This window comes from Mercenaria mercenaria, chromosome 7 (assembly GCF_021730395.1).
Source record: "Mercenaria mercenaria strain notata chromosome 7, MADL_Memer_1, whole genome shotgun sequence".
Lineage (NCBI taxonomy): Eukaryota > Metazoa > Mollusca > Bivalvia > Venerida > Veneridae > Mercenaria > Mercenaria mercenaria.
The window spans coordinates 48,190,121-48,196,993 of NC_069367.1; the positions used below are offsets into that span (position 1 = coordinate 48,190,121).

At 35.0% G+C, this 6,873-nt stretch overlaps 1 long non-coding RNA gene across 1 annotated transcript; it reads right to left on the reverse strand.

Annotated features, from left to right (window-relative positions):
- Positions 1-939: 939 nt before the first annotated feature.
- LOC123554246 (uncharacterized) lies at positions 940-5,798 on the reverse strand. The gene is made up of 3 exons (XR_006686975.2): positions 5,645-5,798; positions 2,639-2,804; positions 940-2,095 (listed from the first exon to the last, which is right to left on the reverse strand). It is a non-coding gene; the product is annotated as an uncharacterized LOC123554246 (long non-coding RNA).
- Between the last annotated feature and the right edge of the window lie 1,075 nt (positions 5,799-6,873).

Below are 6,873 nucleotides of genomic sequence, written 5' to 3' on the forward strand. Positions count from 1 at the left end.
GATTTGAGATACAGGAGAACAAAATAATGATAAGGTTTTTTTTTATTTAGTATTTTTTTTCTAATATAGGCCCAAATGATCCCGCTTTACAATATGCATATTTCGCTAATTCTGAATCTTTGGACAATGACGTCATCACCTATAAAAAAGTGAAGGTTCAAGCAAAACATACAATTGTAATTATTTCAATTATTTATGTTTTTAAGCAAAGTTTTGTCCGTTGTCATATCACTTTGATATTCTGTATGCAGGTACTTATTCAGTGTAATGTGTTTCAGTATTTTGCATATATATATAAAAAAGCATTTTCAAACTGAATGTTCAATATTGGCATACCGTACTAAGAAAAATATTCATATATATTAAAAATCAGTTAAATAAATTTATAACAAATATATCAAAGCAAACAAGTACTCATTTTAATATACAATCTGAATAAGTCACAAAAGCAAGAAACCTTTTCATATACAGACGACAATTGTAACAAGGAAAATCTTTTAAAAAGCACTTCTCTACATAAAAGACTCTTATCACACCCTTATTCATGTGATAAGCAGACCGTATTCAGCTCTTTCTTTAATTTGATGTATGTTGGTATTTGAAAAGGTTTTTATCATATTTATTAAACTTACTTATCATTTTGAGATATATCAATATTCTTGCTAAATATACTGAGCCAAAGTTAGCTTTAAAATTGTGAACAGCGTCGTTTAGGATAAACGCTTTGTCTACATTTCACTCAGCGTAGCACAATCAACAGAGTGAAAGAAATTGACACTCTCGTCCAGTCTGGCAGAGTGTTGCATAAATCTTCCATTTTGATAAATCTTCTATAATGCGTTATCAAGTAGTTTGATTTGCAAACTGAAGTCACGTGGCATAGGTAACGAAAACGAATTTAGACGGCGTCGCCGAAAAATATATTATATCTGTACCAATGGGCTTGTAATGCTATGCTACATGTCTGCCTTTTGATGATTTTATACATAAAAATATATTATCTCTGTACCAGTGGGCCTGTAATGCTATGCTACATGTCTGCCTTTTGATGATTTTATATATAAAAATATATTATCTCTGTACCAGTGGGCCTGTAATGCTATGCTACATGTCTGCCTTTTGATGATTTTATACATAAAAATATATTCTCTCTGTACCAGCGGTACAGTAATGCTATGTTACATATCTGCCTGTTGATGATTTTTATATATTAAAATATATTCGCTCTGTATCAGTTGTCCTGTAATGCTATGTTACATGTCCTTTATATATAAAATATATTTTCTCTGTATCAGTGGTCACGTAATGCTAAGTTTCCTCAAAATAAATTCAGTGGTTTTGAAGAAGATTTTGCTTTAACACAAAATGTTGACGGACTACGGACACAGCATGATCACAATATCTTACCATGAGCACTTCGTGCTAAGGTGAGTTAAGAAAATTTGCTTGCCACATGTATGCTAACAGAATAAGCTTTCCTTGTAGAAGTTCTGCAAGACATGCACTGTGTATGCAGCACAATGACTTTAGTGGTTCTGTCTTTTTTTGGAAAAATTACAATAACTTAGAGATAACACTTTCCAGTTTTCTTTTCATATTAATTACTCTAGGTTGGTCTTAACTGTTCTTCACAATGAAGGTTATAGTAAGTCCATAATATGGACTTAAAGATGGAATGTGGTTTGAAGATGAGAAAGGGTCAGTCACAATCTGGCAATATTTTCTGCTGTTGCTGTTCTGCACACATCCTGGGCTTCAATAATGCTGTCTTGTGTTTCTCCTTGTCGATGAGTTTTGTATCATGAACTGCTAATGAAGGGAAATAATATAAAATGGTAGTTAGCCAATATTCCTCCATGCAGTGGCTAGCGCTGGAAGATCAAACCTCCAGCAAACTGACATTATGAAATTTCTGTAACCAAGTAAAGAAATTCCGCAGTGCTCATTTGATTGTTAGCAGGACAACAGGGTTTCCGTTTACTGACATGCTTGTTTGACCAGTTTTGACAATCCACATTACCTGTTGAGCAATTTCAGTTATAAGCATACTCCGTGGCAGCAATCTGAATTATATCTGGAACAAGACCATCACAAACTGAAAAAAATCAATTCAGTATTAATATACTATGTGTATTGTTAGTAATATAGTAGTAATATAGATACATTAATGACTACCTGGAAAATCGTATTTTTACTGAATACAAACTTACTTCATCTAAGGATTAGGCAAGGGCAGAACAACTGACTTAGCTGAAACACCAGATAGCTTCAATTTCAAGAAGCTGATGTTAATAGAGGAACGTAGTGTTGTAAACAACAGGCCATTTCGTAACATTACTTTTTAAGCTTTGTTTCGGATACAACTGTTTTTTGTTGTTGTTTTTTTACTGAAATGGAATGCTGATATTACATTAGTGATAGTACAAAAACTGTTACAACTTACTTCTAAAGATCAGTGTTTACCAAGTAAAACACTACAATGCTTGGGTCTCCCAATGGCTGGTCCATTGGTTTAGAAATTCCTCTTAGTATGGCATCTGACAGCATCGCTCATTTTATGGGGGGGGGGGGGGGGGGGGCGGGGGGAGAAGGGGCACAATCAATGAATGCATTAGTAATTACTGTATCAAAAATGTACCTTCAAATGCGTTGAAAAGTAAGATCAACAATGTACTCCCAGAAATAATGGATAAGCACATAGCACATATTACATAATTGTTGACCTTTATGGGACCAGAACAACCACTCAGTATTATCTAAATAATACAGCACCCTCTTTGTCATCTGCTGGGTTGGTTATCCACCTAGAAAAAAGAACAAGAGCTGTAACAGGAGACAGCGGGCTCGACTATTTCGATTCTGAAAAGTGAAACTGGGCACATCTGAGGAAACTGGAGCTGTCACTGGAGTGTTTAATGACTCCAGTGGTTAATGAAAATATTCCACAACAGCTTGAGTCTGTGTCAAAAATATTAAGTTAATAAGAGAGGTAAAGATTAAGTGTATCAAAAAACTATACAAGTATAATTCTAAGCAAAAAAAGGGTAATAATTCAATACTTGTGTAAGAGTTATGCACCTTGTGAGTGATGATGTGGAACAACTACTTCAAGTTTGAATCAAATGCATTTCTTAAGAACTGAGATACAGTGAAATGCATTAAATTCTAAGTAAAGGGGGCATAATTCATGAAAAATTGGTGCCAGAGTTATGCGCCTTGTGTCATGATCAATATGGGTGATGATGTTGAACAATTATTTTAAGTTTGAATCAAATCCATTCAGTTAAAACAGAGATAGAGTGAAAATGCATGAAAACTTTAACCTGAAATTCTAAGTAAAAATTCAATAATTCATGTAAAATTTGTGCCAGAGATATGCATCTTGTGTCATATGATGTGGGTGATGATGTTAAACAAATATTTCAAGTAAGAATCAATTCTGTTCAGTAATAACAGAGATAAAGTGAAAGTGCATCAAAACTTTAACCTGAATTCTAAGTAAAAAGGGAGAATAATTCATGAAATATTTGTGCCATAGTTATGGCCCTTGTATCATATGATGTGGGTGATGATGTTGAACAATTGTTTCAAGTTAGAATCAAATACATTCAGTAATAACAGAGATAGAGTGAAAGTGCATCAAAACTTTAACCTGAAAATCTATGTGAAAAGGGGGAATAAATCTTGTAATATTGGTGCCAGAGTTATGGCCCTGATGTCAGATGATGTGGGTGATGATGAGGAATAACTATTTTAAATTTGAATCAAATCATTCAAGTAATTACAGAGACAAGAAAAAACAAACAGGGTCATGATGACCCTGGATCGCTCACCAGAGAAATATGAGCTACATGTTTCAAATGTCAAACTGATGATTTTTAGAAATTTTTTGAAGATTTTCCGATGTACTATCAAGTAACCCCTGGGGCAGGGCCAATTTTACCCCGGGGGTCATTATTTGAATAATGTCTGTAGAAATCTACTGGGCAATGTTACATATCAAATATCTAAGCTATAGGCCTTCTGGTTTATTTTTAGAAATTTTTGGAAGGTTTTCCTATGTAAAATCAAGTGACCCCTGGGGCGGGGCCAATTTGACCCAGGGCCAATTTGACCCCAGGGGTCATGATTTGAACAAATTTTGTAGAGGTCAACTAGGAAATGCTACATGTCAAATATCTAAGCTCTAGGCCTTCTGGTTTATTTTTAGAAAATTTTGACGATTTTTCTATATACAATCAAGTAACCCCATGGGGTGGGGTCAATTTGACCCCAGGGATCATGATTTGAATGAAGTTTGTAGAAATCCACTAGGCAATGCTACATGTCAAATATCTAAGATCTAGGCCTTCTGGTTTATTTTTAGAAATTTTTTTAAGATTTTCCTATGTAAAAATCTAATGACCCCTGGGGCGGGGTCAGTTTGACCCGGGGGTCATGATTTGAATAAATATTGTAGAGGTCCACTAGGCAATGCTACATGTCAAATATCTAAGCTCTAGGCCTTCTGGTTTATTTTTAGAAAATTTCTGAGGATTTTCCTAAGTAAAAAATCAAATGACCCCTGGGACGGGGTCAATTTGACCCGGGGGTCATGATTTGAATAAATATTGTAGAGGTCTACTAGGCAATGCTATATATCAAATATCTAAGCTCTAGGCCTTCTGATTTATTTTAAGAAATTTTTTGAAGATTTTCCTATGTAAAATCAAGTGACCCCTGGGGTGAGGTCAATTTCACCCCAGGGGGTCATGATTTGAACAAATTTTGTAGAGGTCCACTAGGCAATGTTACCTGTCAAATATCTAAGCTCTAGGCCTTCTGGTTTATATTTTAATTTTTTTTGAAGATTTTCATATAGAAATCTATGCAAAATCAAGTGACCCCTGGGGCAGGGCCAATTTTGAACCTGGGGTCATGATTTGAACAACTTTACTTGAGGTCCACTAGGCAATGCTACATGTCAAATGTCTAAGCTCTAGGGCTTCTGGCTTTTTTATTTTTTTTTCCTATGTAAAATCAAGTGACCCCTGGGACGGGGTCAATTTTGAGCCCGGGGTCATGATTTGAACAAATTTGGTACAGGTCCACTAGGCAATGCTTCACACTACATATCTAAGCTCTAGGGTTTCTGATTTTTGAGAAGAATACTTTTAAAGTATTCCTGCATGGAATCCAATTCTTTGAACAATTTTTGTAGAGCTTCACCCAAGAAACATTCCTGTGAAGTTTGGATGAAATTGGCCTAGCGGTTTATGAGGAGAGGTCGTTTAAAGTAAAAGTTTACGGACGCCGGACGGTGAGTGATCCTAATAGCTCACCTTGAGTCTTTGGCTCTGGTGAGCTTAAAAGAAAAAGTGTAAAAAAATAAAATTAACCAAGGTGGGGACGTGGAAGGACACAGACATCATGTTGAGTAGGATAGCTCTCCTTATACTTCGTATAGTTGAGCTAAAAATTAATTTTAGGGAATAGCTAGATACAATATGTACTACAGTACTTGCAATCAAAACCTTAAACAGAATTTTCAATGTCCAAAATGGGCATAATTTGGCCAAAATGTATGAAATAGTTATGAGACTTGATGCACAATAATATAGGCACAATCAATGAATACGTTAGTAATTACTGTATCAAAACGTACCTTCAAATGCGTTGAAAAGTAAGATCAACAATGTACTCCCAGAAATTATGGGTGGGCACATTTAACATAAATGTTGACCTTTATGGGACCAGAGCAACCGCTCGGTATTATCTGAATAATACAGCACCCACTTTGTCATCTGCTGGGTTGGTTATCCACCTAGAAAAAAAGAAAATTAATTTTAAGGAATAGCTAGATACAATATGTACTACAGTACTTGCAAGCAAAACTTTGAACAGGATTTTCCAAGTCCAAAGTGGGCATAATTTGGCCAAAATGCATGAAATAGTTATTGGACTTGATGCTTTCACCCGATTTTATAACCGTCAAGGCACAATCGGTGAAGTTCCAATTCAATACATGTATCTGCATTAGTTGGAGAAAGTAACTTGCAAGTAAAACTTTAACCTCAAAAGGGGGGAAATTGCCCAAACTACTTATCAAAGGTGGGGTGGGGGCAAATTTTCATTTTTTATTTTTAAAACAGTTACTGTACACAGGTGAGAGTAGGAATTTTGACTCTTGAAATTAATAAAAGTGTACATACAATCTCCAATGATTTGAGCTAAAGGTTTTTTTTATCAACATGAGAAACATTTCAGTTTAAACCCACAAAATCGAGCCTTTAATATTAAAAATGACAGCTTTACATATATATAAACTGAACACCTAAGTACAAATCAAGGCAAAGGCAAAAACAGAATAAAGTGAAAACAAACGAGTAGATTTTCTTTTTCACTCTCATATTACATGTTATCAACAATTCAACATTTTATTTAGTAGCTGGATCGACCTGCATTTATGATGAACCAACTTTAGATCGACCAACGGATACTTGTATACACAGCTGGTTTTGCCACTATCATTCTGCACTAAACTGCCAAAAATAAAGTAATTGTATAGGTCCAGTAACAAGTCTGCATCGGAATAACTGCACAAAAACTAGTCTTTGAAAGTTTTTTCACATTGAAAAATTACTAGGATAACGAAAACCATAATTAAAGTTGTTACATATGTATTTTACAACAATGCTCTTCAATAGGATGAGTGCGAATTTAATTTGCAACATGCATTATCATATAGGACCCTTCCGCAGTCAGATCGAGGCAGCAAAAAAAAAGAGGGGGCAGGCAGGGATGATAATCTAGGAATAAATTTATTATAGCCTAAGTTCCCTCAGTAAATAGTGGCCATTTGGGTAAGAATTTTTTGCTCTGGCAGCCCTTTTG